This window comes from Lepisma saccharinum, chromosome 16 (genome assembly GCF_977018435.1).
Source record: "Lepisma saccharinum chromosome 16, izLepSacc3.1, whole genome shotgun sequence".
NCBI lineage: Eukaryota > Metazoa > Arthropoda > Insecta > Zygentoma > Lepismatidae > Lepisma > Lepisma saccharinum.
The window spans coordinates 16279213-16296835 of record NC_139244.1 but is presented as its reverse complement, the minus strand read 5'-3'; the positions used below and the strand labels follow the sequence as shown (position 1 = coordinate 16296835).

Below are 17623 nucleotides of genomic sequence, written 5' to 3'. Positions count from 1 at the left end.
GTCTACTCAACTTCCAGTTTCATTGAACTTGCTAGCTGTAGCAGCGATAAGATTAGTCTGTTCCAGCACATCAAGGGAAACAATGGTGTCATTTGTGTTCAGTCATGAATGAATTTTGTTTATCATCATGTGATTTTCAACATGTGTTTGTGTACGTGCAGTAGTGATTATTTTATTTGTTGGACAGCAAGGATATCCTTTAAATACATGCAATGAATAAATCACTTGAGATATATGCAATTTAGAAATGAAGTGATTTTATGTTGATGTTTTCTTTTTCGTTGGACAGCTAAGTACTTGTGTATGTGTACAGCATATAAAAATGAAGTAGTTTATCAATTTATAGCTCTTTTGTATGTTGTTTTCTCTCATAATGAAAAAGTGTGTGCCAATTTTTTTTTTTTCACCGCTGGTATATACCGCTGATCTAACATTTTATTTACCGCTCTCCTCAGTTTTTATTTACCATAAATTTGTGTCCCTACTAATTCATTAAATGATTTGTGCATTCCTACTGATACTTTCTAAAGAATGGAGTGTAGTAAAGGTCCTTATATTCCTTGCTGTAAAAGATGTTACATGAAAATTTATTTTCTCTAACAATTCTTTAAGAGTTCTAAAAATTATTGAACATGAAAATTTTCTAAAAAGTCACCACTGAGTTAATAGCAACTGCTCACCCCTGTTCCTTCCATCCCTTTCCTCTCTCCCTCCTCTCTTACACACACACACAAGGAGAGATAACACAGAAGCAAATGTGCCCCCCCCCTCACTTTCCTTTCTGAATCCTCAGGTGGGCGTACAAATGGGATCACGGGGCTGAAAGAACTCGACACCTTTGACGTAACAGGAGACGACCGTGTGATCGCAACAGGACGATTCGCTTCCAAAGGGGTGGAAAAAGGCATCAAAGGACGCCGATACTTACGCTTCTGGACAGCAAAGGGACACGAGGCGAATGCACTCTAAGCCGGGGAAACAAAATCATGAATTAAAAGGGCACGAGGGATGAGCGTTCTTTCTCTGGGACAAATTATATGATGGATAAAGATATCGGTAACTTTTTCCTATTTACGATGACGTCAGGCTGTATTTGGCCTCCCTTCATTTCTGTATCTGAGCAATGTACTGGTTTCACAATACAATGGACTCTTTTTAATTCGATCTTCAAGGATACACGAAACAATTAGAATTAGCAAAAACAAGAAAAAATAATGAACACGGGTAAAAATTGTCGTATTTTGTGTATGGTCCTAATCAAGCTACTAGTAAACGGTTCGAGTTGATTCGAGTTGGTGTTTTAAGTCCACTTTATGCACAGTAAGGCTAATCGGGACTGGATCTACGGTTTAAAGTGGGATCCGAACCACTATGTGCTTCCACCGGGAATCGAACACTAGTAAATGGAAAGTAACGACACTGTATTAGCACAGAATCACATACACGTGTAACAACATTAGTTACCTGTTCTCACTTAAGGAAAATCTTCTCCATATTCGCGATTAGCCAAAAGTGGCTAAAAAGCGATAAAATAAACCACAATCAATCAGCAAATGTGTTATCTATGAATACATTTGAATTTTATGTTTAATTTTTAAAGTATAAACGCTCATGTTTTCAAAATGCATACTGAGCACAAGAGAAATTTATTGAACGACCCTCGTATATGTACAAAAAAAGTGAAACTCTTTTCACGGTAGGGTTTCTTGTAAGATATTTCGAGGCTTGTTAAGCCAGCTCCTGCGACGTAGCGGTGGCAAACCAATCGTTTCTACAACCAATTTAATATTCATGAACCCACAGGATTGTCTTCTGGGGGTTGGTCCCCAGCACGCCCCTAAGAAGGGGACGACGGGGGGCTTTGGGATGATAATCAGACCTTTGGGATCCGGTGCTTTTGCCTGGAGGAAATCTTCAGACGCCTGAGAAGGAAGATTGGAGAATTCTCGGAATTTAATCGATGTCCTTGCAGCGATTCTGGTGGCTAATTTTGCATCCTCGGTCCTCTGGTCTGTTCTGTTTTTAACCTCTCTCAATCTCTCTTTCTCTTCGCTTTGTTCTGTTCACGGTATCGTCTAGCATTCACCTAAGTAGCTGCTTCTGTTCTGCTCGTTTAGAAACCTAATTAAGAAGAGTATCATTCTTTATAGGTTAATGTTAATCAACCGATGGGCTGCGACACGGTATCGGGCCTTCTGGATCGCTAGAGGTTCTTGTGAAACAGTTTTCCTCCAATCAACATCATTTCTAGAGCTCGGAAGTTGAAGATGTCAAAAAAGACCTATAAAAAGACCTAAAAATATAAAAAAAGGGCCCAAAACTGAAAAAGGACGTATAAATGTAATCCAAATTAATTAATAACTTCAGTTCTAATTACATATTTAATGAATATGGCGGCACCTCCTTATCTGACTTGATATCTTGTCAGGCCCGAGCTGTCTGGTCGTATACACCGTGCTGAAAGCTTCAAAACAAGATAAAGTTGCCACTTACACCTTCCAGACAAGTTACGGTTGAAGGACCTTGTACCGTACCTGATTCAGTCGTCCAAAAATGTTTTTATCTCGTTTCAGGGATGGTTCAAATATATTTATTTATTTTATTTATTTACTACAGAAAGGATGTTTAAGATGTGATGAACTGATGATGATTCGAATTGAGAATGGGCAGTAAAAACCTGGTCGAAGGAAGGTGAAGTTGCAAAAAAAAAGCCGTTAAGACCTTAAAAAAGGCTAAAAAAGGACCAATAAGCCAAAAACGCCAAAAAAGGAAAAAAAGGACAAATAAAACCCACCTTTTTCTGGCCTACAATGACCCAAAATGAACATATATTATATTGGGCCTCGTCTTTGGACACTAGGAAAGAAAAGGATTTTTCCTCAACTTCCGAGACCTACTCATTACAATAAAATTAATTACATACTTTTCAGTTGATTGATTGAATTCTTGTTTTAAGTCCACTTTATGCACAGATGGACTAATCAGGGACTGGACCTACAGTTTTAAAGTGAGATCAGAACCTACATCAGGTATAGTTATCGGTTCTCTGAGTATAATAAGATAATCGTCAACTTCTCAATTAGTATTGATTGGAAGTTTTCGACGTTCAAAATGCAACATGCTATTGAAAATCAGTCAAAGTAATTGTAATGATGTTTGCCCGAGGAAAATACAACATTTTTATAAGATCCCGTGATTTACAACCAATTTAAACCTATTTTTTATTTGATTGAAAGCCTAGGTATAACCGAACTACATACAGTATCCGTCAAAATATACAGTACTGAAATGAAAAGATGAACAAAAGTATGCCATGTTACAATATAGTGACTGGTCTATATGCAACCCAAATAACAATCGTGCCTTTTGGGTTGCATAACTGTGAGGAAACCTAAGGTTAGGTTAGGTTAGGGCATGTGGAGTGGACGATTGTCATTTGGGTTGCATGTAGACCAGTCACCTTTTTCAAACTCGGTCCACCTTCACGACCGCTTCCGTATGAGCGGAAATAATGCTGAACTATGAATACTTTTTCCTCCGTCGAGAGACCCATTTCCAACAACAACTGCACAACACAACTTCCTTTTCACTACTGCGAACACGTGCAGCTGGAGCTATGCCCCGTCGACAAACGCAACCACGTGTTCAAGATGCACGAGTTTCAGTACAGTATATTTTGGCGCATACCGTATTATTCTTTATGATTATGCTATAGTTTATGTAGTAATAGCAGGTCTGGACATGAGTGATCTTGATGAGATAATGTCATCACTCGTCCTCATCTTAACGATTAGCCAAACGTAGCAGAAAAGCAAAGTAAAATAAACCAAATTAATCAATCAAATTTATAAATACAGTAGAGCGTCGATTATCCGAAGTAATTGGGGGACATGGGTGTTCGGAAAACTGGTTTGTTCGGATAATCGAACTGTACATGTACTGCCAAAAAGAAGTACTGTACAGTAAATTTATTCATAAAAACAGGCATCTCTTTAAGTATTACAAAGTAACGTACAAAGGCAACTTTAGTAGGAATATATAGTATGTGGTACAGTTTATTAAACAAAAATATGTACATATTACATACGCATTTTGCATGAACAATACATACACCGACAGAAGTGTGCTGATTGTTGAAACACAGCGACTGACGGCTTGGCCGGTCAGCAGCGCCTTATGAAGGCCCCATTAGAAGCAATGTTCCGCCAGCGGTGGCTCAGTGCGGCGACTACTGTGGGAAACTTGGTTTGGGAGTGAGGGGGATGATGGACGGTAGGGTGGGAGAGTAACAGGTGCGAGCGAGTACACAGTTCGGTTAAGCGGTCGTTCGGTTGACCGACGTTCGGATAATCGACGCTCTACTGTATTTAATTTTCAAGGGTGTGTATTAAATTATGTATAAACAAAAATAATTCTAAAGATATTTACGAGTAAAATTGTTGGCATCGAGCATGAACTCTTTAAAGCAGAATTTTATTGATTGCAATCCAAACCTTGGCATGGGTTGTTCTTTGTGTGTCTATAAATTTCATCATATCATCTCCCCACTCTGATCTCCGCGATTAGCCAAAATCGGAAGAAATGCGTTGTATAATCAACCAAATCAATCAATTAAGAGGGGAATTCGCCGGGACGCGGTATGACAAGATGGTTGAGAACTACCGTTATAGACGGCTTAGGCTATATACGCCAACCATCACTGGGAATCTAATGTAATGACGTCACAAAGAATGTCCTTTCACTCGCCGTGTCTTGTTCGCCGGCGCATGTACTAAAATCATGATCACGTGAAGAGATTACGTTACAATTGATTGATTGAATTTTAAATTTTGAGTAGCCAGCCCCCTACCATAACTAAAATATAGCATAACTAAAGTATATTGTCGGAGGACTAAAATATTCTTACCTGGGTAAAACCTTAAGCTGTAAAGGGACACTCAGCACAGATAAGGACAAAACACAGGACAACACATACACACAGCGCTACAGAAGATTATACAGCCTGTAGGTTCAGACGCCAGAGCCTCGTTAGTGTGCAAAACCCCTTGCTCGGCCCGGGTTTTGATGACCTAGAAATCTTTGAAAAATTACCTTTAAAATTACAACAAAAAATCCTGTAAAATGACCTAAATTCTTTGAAAAATGACCCAAAAATTCGTGCAAAACTCAATCTGCTTATTGAAAATACCGTGCGTCCATTTCGATCTTCAGCCGAGAGATCGGGAGTGGCTAGGCGGGCGGCGCTGACGGAGATGCCGGCGTTTGCGGCCTGTAATGCCCGCTTATTTTTATGGACATATGCAGACATTCATATAAATATTGCAAAACGAGCACTAACCTGTGTTATAAGGGTACGGTTTTAATTTTAGTAGCTTAGTAGTTGTATGTGCTGATGATTTTGACACATCCATCTCACGGCGTAGCGGTTTGTTTGGAGAACGTTCTAACGCTGCACCAATTTCATCGATTTTTGCTTCGGTTAGAATCCGTCGTTTTTGCTTAGGTGTATTAAAATTTAACCATCCAGTTTCTCGTAATTTAAGGACAAGATGTCTAACCGTTTCTCTGTGTGGAGGTGAAACGCCTGGGAATTTCTGTACAAATTGCCTACACACGTCTCGACACGAATCTGTTTTCACGTAAGTGTCATACATAAAAATTCTTTGTTCTAACGTGAACCTTGCGGCTGGCATTCCAATCGTCTCACTGACACAACACACATACACACTGCAATAATACAAACAAGTAACGGCAAGTTACCAAGAATAACACTCTTGCGCATTGTACGAAATTAACACTCTCTTGGTTTACATCTGCTCGCCACTATATTCACAGCTCTGTCTTCATCTAGTCGCGAAGGAAGAAAAAACTCGAGCTCGGAGATTTCGGATTGCAAGGAAGCTCACGAAAACCATTGCTTTTAACGGCTTCGTCTGCAGCGTAATCTTGATACAGTGTTGCACATTCGAAACCTCCAAACGATCGACACAAAACTCTTTCAAGTTTATAAACTTAAGCAGGACGTTACTGGTCAAAACTATGATTAAAATGTTTTATTATCTGTGGCTCTTAACATCGTTTCTAAAGCTTATTTATTTGTGTGATGAATTACAGAAGAACTTTCACGTGTTATAACACAGGTTAGTGCTCGTTTTGCAATATTTATATAAATGTCTGCATATGTTCATAAAAATAAGCGGGCATTACAGGCCGCAAATGTCGGCATCTCCTTCAGCGCCGCCCGCCACGCTTCTCCCGATCTCTCGGCTGAAGATCGAAATGAACGCACGGTATATTCCAAGACAAACAATTTAACAATTGCTTCTTCACCTTGGTGTGTTGTACGGACTGTGAATAAGAAACTCGATAATGTTGCATTTCGCGATTTTCAGACAGGCGATGTTGCGCTCGTAATTAAACACAGAGAAAGTACCGCAAGATAAAATTCAGACATGTTCCAGCATGCAATAACACAATTTTTTTTTTTAAAAAAAAGACCTAAAATGACGCAAAATTTAAAAAATGACCTAAAATGACGCAATTTTTTTTTAAAAAAAAATTACCGAAAAATAAAAAAATTGTAAAAAAATGGTCAAAAAATGAGCAAAATATAACCCCCCCAAAAATTACATTTCTTCAACCTGAGGAGGGTGTTCAGGATTTCTGTACTAGTTAGCAATATCTACGTTGCACTAGTTAAAAGATGAAATGTCATCAAAATCCCTGCCATTAAGATACAAAAATAATATCGCATCATATCGTAATTCATGACATCAAACTTGGACATATCGAGATATGCAATTCGTCCTTGACTGAATTCAGGACCTCTTCAGCCTTTAGCGGAAGTTTCAAAGGAGAGATAGAAGAAATTGAAATGATATAGCTGTCAGGAACAGTTCTGCTGATTTCTTTACAAAAGTCTGGGACTAGAAAAGTTTCAATAACTTGAGTAGACAGACGGGAGCTGGTAACTAACTAGGCAGACGGGAGCGGAGCACATTGGCTGGAATAAAGCGTGTCTCTACGACCAGAGAACCATTCGATATTGTTATTGCCAGCGTCGGGACGTTGAACTCTTCTCGCTCGTATATAAAGTAAGTCCATTCCGCAGGGTAGCCAGGACAATCGATAAAAAGTTCCTTTAGGGAGGAATGTTGTGGAGGAAGCGCTGAGAAGTGAAATGTTTTCGTTGCAGTTAAAACTGAAGTATTTATGAATACCAAAGAGATAATTATCTCTGGTGTGTGGGTGTGTGTGTTGGGGGGGGGGGGTGAGAGAGAGAGAGAGAGAGAGTGCGCGGGCTCAGGGTACGGGGTACAGGGTGTCTGACACCAAAGGACAACTCCGTTATTGATACAGATAGCGAAAAATGGAAAGAGGGGAATAGTGGTTGGGAATATGTTGTTTAAAATCTAATGTGCTTGAATTGCAGTCAACATGCAGTTACCGGACCTCCGTGGCGGAGTGGTTATCACAATGCGTTACGACGCCAGGGGTGTCCGGTTCAAATCCCGCCTGGGCATAGATGTTCTTCTTGAGTGTCCATTAATCAATTTCAAATTAGCCCAATGTGGCAGAAAATCGAAGCAACACAAACACAATCAATTACAAGCAACATGCAGTGAAGGCATACGTTAGGACCACACACATTAACAATCTCTGCTATTTGCGGAGGTGATGTGATCAGCACCACGCTCCGGCCGCATTAACCCCTAGGGTTGCTCTCAGGTACTCAGTTATTATAGGCTGAATGAACCACAGAGCTCCTACATACAGGGATATTGCTGGAAAAAATTCCCACCTTAAATTACTCACCCCGATAAGATATCGAATCTGGATCGCCACGTGGCAGTCAGACGTTCTACCGAGTGGGCCAACGTGACTCCCCCCCCACCAACAGGGTGGTATTTGAAAGGGGAGAGGGAGGGAATTCCTCCTATGAGTTGTTCTGCGTCCCCTTTCTGATTGTTGATTTTACCTCCGGGGGGGGGGGGGGTTGCTATATGTTTGCTTTATGTAATATCCAGATACCTCAAGAATTGTTACTCGAATCCCCCAGTGTATAAAAATTGTCAAATGCCACAGCGACAAACACGCCAATGTACACCGATATACAGGGTGTCTCAGCGCAAACTGACACAGGTGAAAGTACACGATAATAGAAGCAAAAAAGGTCTCGGTAAACATGGGTGTGCAAACGAGCCTTTTCCGAGATAATCACGAATGTGTGATTAAAAGCCGCCACTGACTTCATTGTTTGTAAACGTCGTCCTAGTTGGTAAAATGCTAATAATGTGTGCGAATGTGTGGTTACAAGCCGTCACTGATTGCATTTTGTAAACACCGAGTGCTTTACTCCTTGCGCGGTCCGAGATTTGCTCTTTGTTTACAAAACAGAACATTTCCGAGAGGTGGCGTTGTAATCAAACAGAACATTTCCGAGAGATGGCGTTGCAATCAAACAGAAAATTCGCAGACATCATTATCATTTTACCAACTAGGACGACGTTTACAAACAATGAAGTCAGTGGCGGCTTGTAATCACACATTCGCGATTATCTCGAAAACGGCTCGTTTGCAGACCCATGTTTACTGAGACTTTTTTGCTTCCATTATCGTGTATTTTCACCTATGTCAGTTTGCGCCATTACTTTTGAGACATCCTGTATGGAACTCAAAAAATGCTGTTTTCAGATTTGTTCAAATGAATTTCTCTGAAGAGCTGTATTTGGAGTCAGTCTCCACTTCTAATTCTTAGCGGTAAGGTGGAGTCACGTATCTTTAATTAACTGACTCTTTTTTAAGATTCAGACATATTCCTAACCAAGTTGGATTGATTTGAATCAGGTTAATTTAAATCAAGATTAAGTCACTTGAAAGAGAGAATTCATAGAATAATGTTCATAAGGATTTTGTAGATATCAGAATCACTTCTGGTGAAAATAAATTAATCTTGTAATCATTTAATGATGTTTAATAGGCTCTAAGATAGAAAAAAAATATATGTACTGATGGGGCAAAGATCATACGAAAGGAGATGTAATATGTAAACTGCAAAAACACTATAACATTTCTCTTGTTTTAAAATTCAATAATTTGTATGGGCAAAAATAGCAAACATTTTATGTAGAAAAATATACTACTAATCATGTTAAACTTAAAATTAGTGCAATTATCATTAAACTGTAAATAAACATGGTAGCTGATATTTTGTAAACTATCACTAAAACAATTGCCAAAATTCAGCTACAAAGCCTGTAAAAAATGTTTTAAGGTACAGTTAGTTATAAAGTACATCCAGATAGTTTCATTTTCAATGGAAGAAACGTGACTGAAGTTATAGTTTCATTAACACACTCAACTTATTTGCTTTAATAAAATTCTTCAAATATTTTACAGGGCGGTTTACTAGAAAAAGCATTCCTATAAAAAAACACATAAATCGATATGTATTGTGCCAAAAACCATACAAGTAATTTTAAGTGTATTTTTTAAATATAAAAATCTATTTAAATAAAAAAAACCGATTTAAATTTTAAAAATCATTAAAAAATAATTGTTTTAATAAAATTATTTATAATTTATAATAATTTAATTATTTTTATCCACTCTCTTCATAAGGATACATTATTTCCTCTCTCCTTTAAATTTGATAAATTGGAGTTACGTCTGGAATTAATACTCTTGATAATGTGCTATATGGCGGCAGTGGCGTGCCCTGAATATTCGAAGGGGGAGGTTACGTGTATTGTTTAGTACTTGGTTCTCATTTTGCTATTTTTTCTGACTTTGTCGCTCTTTTCTTTTTAGGAATACTGGGACAAAGGGATGGGGGTTATGACCCCCACCAACTCTCCTTAGTGACGCCACTTAATCATAACCTGTTTATTTTCATATATTGAGGATCAGAAAGATATCCAGCTAACAAACGTTCGCATTATATGCATGAAGTAGTTATGGGAAAAACGTTTGACCAGTATTTAGGGACCAAATAGACGAAGAGAGGTGAACCACAATTAGTGATATTCCGTCTACATTATCATTATGCATCTATTCCATTAAACTTTAAGTAACTGCATAATAAAGATTTCTTGGTAATTAAGCATGCACCTGGCAACCTGGGCACTGACTGAATCCTCCTAATCTTTTATCTACCTATCTGGTTGTCCACAACTTAATCGAAGGCCCTGGCAACGCGCCAGCATCCCGTCTCGTGTATCCGCATCCGCAAGAAAATAAGGCTTGTCTCCATCCGACGGGGAAGCAGTTAAGACAACCCGGAGCCATCTTCGTCTCCCCAGGCTGGAGGGTGAGAGGTGGGAGATGTCAACAGCACTTGGAGATGAAGTGATGATGGAGACTGAAAGGAATCGAGGGGGAGGAAATAAATGGAAGAAGCTGGGAAAGGGGAGAGGGCAGGAGGAGTGGAGAGTTTGAAGGAGAAAGAGAAGGAAGCTGTTTAAGGCTGAAAGAGAAAGTTAGAAAAGAGAGAACAAAAAGAAAGTGAGGAGTGACAAAAAGAAGTGAGGGGTGAAGAAATAAGAATCAAAGAAGAAAGTAAGAGTGACAAAAGAGAAAGATCAAAGAAGAAAGTGAGCAGTGACGAAAGAAAGAAAGAAGGAAGAGAGGAATGACAAAAGAAAAAAAGAGATCAAAGAAAAGTGAAGAGTGGCAAGAGAAAGAGAAGCAAAGAATAAAGTGAGTGACAAAAATGAAAGAAGAAAGTGAGGAGTGACCAAATAAATAAAAAGGTCAAAGAAGAAAGGAAGAAGTAATAAATATTGATCATAAACGATGTGAGAAGTAACAAAATATAGAAAGATTGAGGACAAAGAGGGAGTGAGGATTGATGAAGAAAAAGAGAGAAGAAAGAAAACATTGAAGAAGACAGAAGGGAGAAAGGGAACGTGAGGAGTGTGGAAAGAATGAAAGAAATTGAAGAGACAGATTGAGGAAAAGAGAGACTGCGAGGGAAGAAATATAAACATTGATGAAGAGCTATAGAAATAGGGGTGAGGAAATTAAGAAAAAGTGAAGAAGAAATAGAAATAAAGTGATGGAGGGAGAAATGGATAGAAAGATTAAGGAAGAAAGATAAAAAGAGTGAGAAAAGAAATGAGTAGGTGTAGGGAGAAGAAAAAGTAAGAAGTGTTGAGAAACTCAAGGAGTAAAACTGAGAGGAAAAGGATGAAAATAGAGAGTGAAGAACGACGAAAGAAAGAATGTAATGTAAAGATAGAAATAAATATATTGTGGGAGAAAGATAAAAAGAAAGTAATGGATACATGTAGAAAGGAATAAAGAGTAGAATGATAAAACAGGAAAGAATGAGACAAGATTGAAAGTGAAGAAGATCGTAAGATAAGGCTATTGCTTCCCTATCATACACACATATATAAACAAAATATAACAAATGACCAAAATAAAAATAAAAAAAACAACAGAATTTTACATAGACAATAATATACAAAAAGTAAAGACATGAGAGTAAAATTAACACTATTGCGAATGGGGAAGAGAGAGAGGAAGAGAAACTTGATCATTGAATAACATAGTGAGCAATTGAGAGGATGATTTCTTGATTTGGTTACTTTACGATCACTTTTATCTAATCGCAGCGCTGAGAATGAATGATGATAAGATGACTTTGATGAAGGAACACACATGAACAGGATACAAGTCCACAGAAGATTATCCTGGCTGTGAATTCAGACCACCAGAGTCTCGTTAGCCTGCAACAATGCTGTCCAGGGTGTACTATGTGGAAGTGAGGTTGATACTTGTGTGGGTTGTGAAAAGGACATTTCGTACACCGCGAGAGAGAGAGAGAGAGAGAGAGAGAGAGAGAAAGGGACTTGACATTGAAGGTAAGGGGAGAAAGAAATATAAAGGAGAAAGATAGTGAATAGCGATGCTCAATGCTACATCCTTTGTTGACATGTCATTCTTGTGTCGTCTGCAGATGTAAACAATGGACACTATCTGCGTCATTTCGCCGGAATGTCTATTGTTTAGGGGACACACTGTTTATCTGTGTTTACGACGCCTTCATTTCTCCTCTCGTCCTGACCTCTAAAGTGGGAGTATCTCTCACTTCCGGCAGTGTTACCATCCTTGAAAGTAATTAACTCTAGAAACAGGGTATACACCCTTACTAATAAAGTACCGCCGGCAAAGCAAAGATGGGTGTGGACAACGTATTGCATTTGTTAATTTTACGTCGCTTTTTTGCCTCTTTTAGTATGATCGTGATGATGAGGATGAATGATGATTAAATGAAATTGACGGACACACAATGGGGCACCGATGTTCACGCCCAGGATCCGGAGCCGACCGACTCAACTCGCTCGACCACTCAGGAGACTTGTGAACCGCGTACGACAACAGCAAATAAAGAAAGTCACAACTTCCAGTACGGATTTTGAGGTATCTCAGGACCTAAAGAGCCAGATAAAATTCGTGGCTTAACTAGTTTATCTGGTCCAAACGTTTAAGCCCGTGCAATCCAGTTATTGTAACGTATGATTATCTCATAATTAGGCTGAGGATCGATCGGCTATAAAACCCTCAAAATAGGCAAGAAAAAGCACAGAAAAATAGGCACTGAGATTGATGGGCATCCACAGAATTTCAACGTTTTTCCGTCTTAGGCACTCAGAAAGCTTGGAAAAGAGAAAGAGGGAAGTGAAGAAAGACTAAGGGTGAGAAAGAGAAAGATTCAGATAGAAAGAAATGGGAAAGAGAGGAGAAAATAAATAGAGAGGGAGGGAGGAAAGAAAGAGAGTGAGATAGAGGATGGAAAATGAAGAGATAGGGAGAGGAAAGAGTAATAATTAAAAAAGAAAGATTCAGAAAGAAAGAGAGAGGAAAATAAAGAGAGAGACAGGGGGAGGGAAGAGTAAGAGTGACAAAGATTCAGAAAGAGAGAGAGAGGGAAAGAGAGTAGAAAATAAAGAGAGAAGGAGGGAATAGTAAGAGTGAGAAATATTCAGATAGAGAGAGAAAGGGAGAATGATAAAGATTCAGAAAGAAAAAGAGAGGGGGAGGGAAGAGTAAGAGTGAGGAAGATTCAGTAAGAGAGAGAGGGGATAATAGTGGAAAATAAAGAGAGAAGGAAGGAAGAGGAAGTGTGAGAAATATTCAGATAGAGAGAGAGGTAGAGAGAAGAACAAGAGTGAGAATGATAAAGATTCTGAAAGAAAAAGAGTGGTAAAGAAAAAGAGAGGGGGACGGAAAAGTAAGAATGACAAAGAATCAGAAAGAGAGAGAGGGGAAAAGAGAGAGAGAGAGAGTGAGAATGATAAAGATTCAGAAAGAAAAAGAGAGGGAAAGAAAAAGAGAGGGGGAGGGAAGAGCAAGAGAGAAAAATTCAGAAAGATAGAGAGAGGGGGAAAGAGAGTGGAGAATAAAGAGATAAGGAGGGAAGAGCAAAAGTGAGAAATATTCAGAAAGAGATGGGAGGGAAGAAAAAGAGAGAGGAGGAAAAGTAGGAGTAAGAAAGAGAGAGATTCAGGAAGGTAGAGAAAGGAGGGAAGAGTAAGAGTGAAAGAGAGAGGATGATAGAGTAAGAGTGAGAAAGAGAATAATTCAGAGGGAAGAGGGGGGAAAGAAAGCCGGGGGAGGAAAGAGAAAGAGTGACACAGAGGAAGAGAAAAAACAGCGAGTGAGAAAGAGGAAGGGGAAAATAGAAAGAGAAGAATATACATGGAATGTTAAAGAGAAACCACAAGACAGAGAAGGAAATAGAAAGAATGAAAGAGAGATGGAAAAGGGAAGGAGTGAATAGAGAGAGTGGTGAAATAGAAAGAATGAAAGGGAGAGATATATAGGGAGAATGATATAAAGAAACTGGGAGAAATTCGTAACAAATAAAATTTTACAAAATTTTGAATATCGTATCGGTTATTTCGAAACTGAAGCGGTTTTCCAAAACGCCAAAGTTCCAGCAAGGCCTAAGCACGGCTGGAGGGACACGACCTTCACTGGAGGATGCTTCTCCAGCGTCACTGATAAGAAGACTAAAAGTAGAACATGATTTTCCTGCTGGGTCAACCTAGAAATAAATTTCCCCGGTTCACACTCGATTTGTCCTTGACCCTCAGACAGCTTGCTTGTTGGTAACCATGGCAACATTATGCTTCGTGGCTCGCCCCACCCTCCCCCTCAGTAGCGTGTGCTTTGTGAGTGCATACCTCTCCATGCTAAACCGCGAGTGATAAAGAACAAAGGCTGGAAGGAACGACGCAACCCAACAGGATAATATATATATCACGACATGGAACGTTCAACGAGAATATTTATTTGCAAGTTCCAAGGTAGAAACTTTTCTGCTCTTAAAAATGCTATAAGAGAGAGGAAAAGGGCGTACTTAGTGAGCATGAAAGAGGAAATTTTCACTTATAGGCCACTGAAGAGAAAATTAGCTCTTGTAATGCTATTTTAAAAGGAACATGTGCACGAGTAACTACAGAAAAGAAAAAAATATGGAGTGAGTGAAAGAAAGGAAAGCGGAGAGGGAGATAAAGAGAAAAGTAAGAGAAAAAGAAATAGAAATAAGCACAAAGCTGAAAGAAGAGAATGAAAGAAAAATTGAGAAAAAGATAAATAGAGAGAGGTGTAAAGCGGAAACAAGAAAATGAAAGAGAAACATAGAGAAACATAGAAATGAAGAGAGGAATCAAGCGGAAAAAGAGAGATATACAGAAAAATAAAAATGAAAAGGGATTAAGCTGAAATAAGAGAAATAGAGAGAGGCTTAAAGCGGGAAAAGAAAGAGAAAAATAGAGAAAGACAGAAATGGATAAAGCGGAAAAAGAAAAATCGAGAAATAGATAGAGAGAGACAAAGCAGAAGAAAGAAAAAGGAAGAAAACATAGAAAAGGAAAAGCTGAAAAAAGAAAAATAGAGAATCAGAGAGAAGGATAAAGCGGAAAGAGAAGCAAGAGAGAAAGAGAGAGAGGGATAAAGCGGGGAAAAGTAAATGAAAGAGAAAGATAGAAATGGATAAAGCGGAAAAAGATAGAGAAATAGAGAGAAAGATAAATCGAAAGAAGGAAAAAGAAATAGAAACAGAGAAAGACAGAAAGATATAAGGCGGAAAATATAAAAATAGAGAAATAGAGGGAAGGATAAAACGGAAAGAGAAACAAAAGAGAAAGGGATAAAGCGACAAAAGACCGAAACAAAAAGAGAGAAGATAAACTTAGAAACGCAATTAGGAGAAGTGGATATAATAGACCAGAAAGCAACAGAACTGTGAAGTTCCAAGAACGAGGATTTCAAACTTAAAGCTAACCATTTCCGCGAACCCGTTAGCGAATCAATAATGGTACGGACTGGAAATCTACCAAGTCCCCTTGAAAATGCTGTTACGTAGCGGGTTTAACAGTGTAAAGAAACATAATGTCCTATCCTGTAGGTTTTTCATCTCTTAGAGTGTTCCTCCAATGTAAAATAAACTATATCTTTTCTAAATGCGGCGTGAGCAGCGAAATGTGATTTGTCGACTTAATTATCTTTATTATTTGCACTATCAAGGTAACCGCGACTGTTATGGTGAGATGTTGCAAGTACGAGTGAGGAAAAGTTTGAGAAGGAGAAAAATGAATGTGGGAAACAAACAGAAAGAAAGAAGAAGCGATAGCAAGAAGTAGAGAGATGACAGAAAAAGACAGAAAGCAGGGAGAAGGAGGAAAAGAATGTGAGAAACAAACACAGTGAGAGAAGAAGCGGTAGAAATAAATCGAAAAGAGAGAGAAGAAGACAGAAAGCAGTGAAAAGTTAGAGAAAGAAAAGAAGAATGTGTGAAACAAACTGAAAGAGAGAAGAGGCGATAGGAAGAAGTGGAGAGATGAGAGAAAAAGACAGAAAGCATGGAGAAGAGGGAGAAAGAAAAAAACGAGAAAAACAGAAAGAGAAGAAGATACAGAAAGAAGTGGAGAGAAGAAACAAAAGGACAGAAAGCAGGGAGAGGAGGTAGAAACAGAAAGAGAACGTAAGAAACAAACAGAAAGAGAGAAGGGTGTTATAAAGAAATGGAAAATAAAGATAGAAACAGAAAGAAGAAGAAACATTCAGATAGAAAGAGAGAAATGAAGATAATAAAGAAGATAAAGACAGTAAAAAACAGAATTAGTTAAAAAGAAAGGAAAATAAAGAGTGATAGAAAGAGAGGGTTGTGCATGAGAGAGGAACAGATTTCACGAATGAGGGTGTGGCATAACTAAGTGAGACATAGTGACTGTGTACGAGAGAAAGGATGGGGTATGAAAAAGAGATTGCCAAATTTGAAACGATTTTGAGACAAAGATGTATGGAGAAAAAGAAGTGAATGAGAGAGAAGTCACTAAATTGAAGTTATTGACGTTCTTCTTCTTCTTCTTCTTCTTCTTCTTCTTATTATTATTATTATTATTATTATTATTATATACGTATGTACTTGGGAAGACCCTTCCGCACGATCAACAACTATTTTGTGTTTTACGTTTTTCATATATTTAATGAAGTTAGTGTACTGAAATGCACACATAGTTACTCGATTTAATTACTAGCTTTTACACACAATATTAGTGGAAAACTTTAGGAATTTTGCACACTGTACAATTATTCTTTTAATTAAATGTTTGAATATGAGAACATAAGCCGGTTTCTGTCTCTTAACCACTCTTTTTTTTTATCTAATACAGTTTTTGCTTTCGTTATTCTATTCCAATAACTAACTGAACTTTATTGCTGTTATTAACAATATAAATAACAAGCTTTCTGCTTTTTATAACTGGAAATGAATGATACCAATTTCCATAAGAGGGACACATTTGATCCCCCTCCCGACGCCCATAGTTCGGATCAAAATTTCAACTGTAGGTCCAGTTCCGATTACCCTTTCAGGAGCATTAGATGGACTTTTATAAAACTTGAAAAATATTCTCCAGCCTGTCAAATCTGCTGATAAAATACAGAACATTTGATTATTCGAAAATATTAGACATAATAATACGTAAATCTGAGCCTGGTTCGAGTCCTGGTTCTGTTGAAAGCGTCTCGCATCGTAGAATAAGAAGCAACGTAAAATGAAGAATGTGTGTATCAATTGCGACTTGACACTTTTTGGGATCCCATCTGGCAACACCGCCAGCTCATATTTCACACCTTTGAAAGCATGGTTTGTGTGCTGAAATGTGACGCCATATAGTTCTACAGGAATGCTGGGAAATGTCTAGATGGAAGAGAAATTTCCCAGTTGAAACATGGCTTGGAGGAATGTAGTTGTTGCGAACTAATGATCCCAAGGGATTTCTCCATTTCCTGACAGAGATCGAGTTCGAAGCCTGAGGGCATCATCATGAAAAGGAATCTGCTGACGTCAGCCAGCTTTGTGGCCAATCAGTGCAAGAACTAGACATGTCTCTTCAACAAGGCACATTTCCTTTTATTTAAGACAGCAGTGAAATCTGATTCGAAATGACATTGGTCAGGAGGTTTCGTGAGACGATCATGCTTAACCATAGCTTTTCCGAAGGTGGGGGTGAAGTCATAAAATTAACGTTCGTAGAAGGCAAAATTCACATGGTGGGCTAACCAGCCCCTCTTCCCCCCTGGGGTGTATGTTCCGAGATGACACTCA

General features: G+C 38.5%; 1 protein-coding gene across 3 annotated transcripts in view; it reads left to right on the top strand.

Annotated features, from left to right (window-relative positions):
* Window positions 1–17623, top strand: part of Syt14 (Synaptotagmin 14) — a 161389-nt gene that overhangs the window by 81745 nt on the left and 62021 nt on the right. The gene's annotated exons all lie outside the window — the stretch shown is intronic.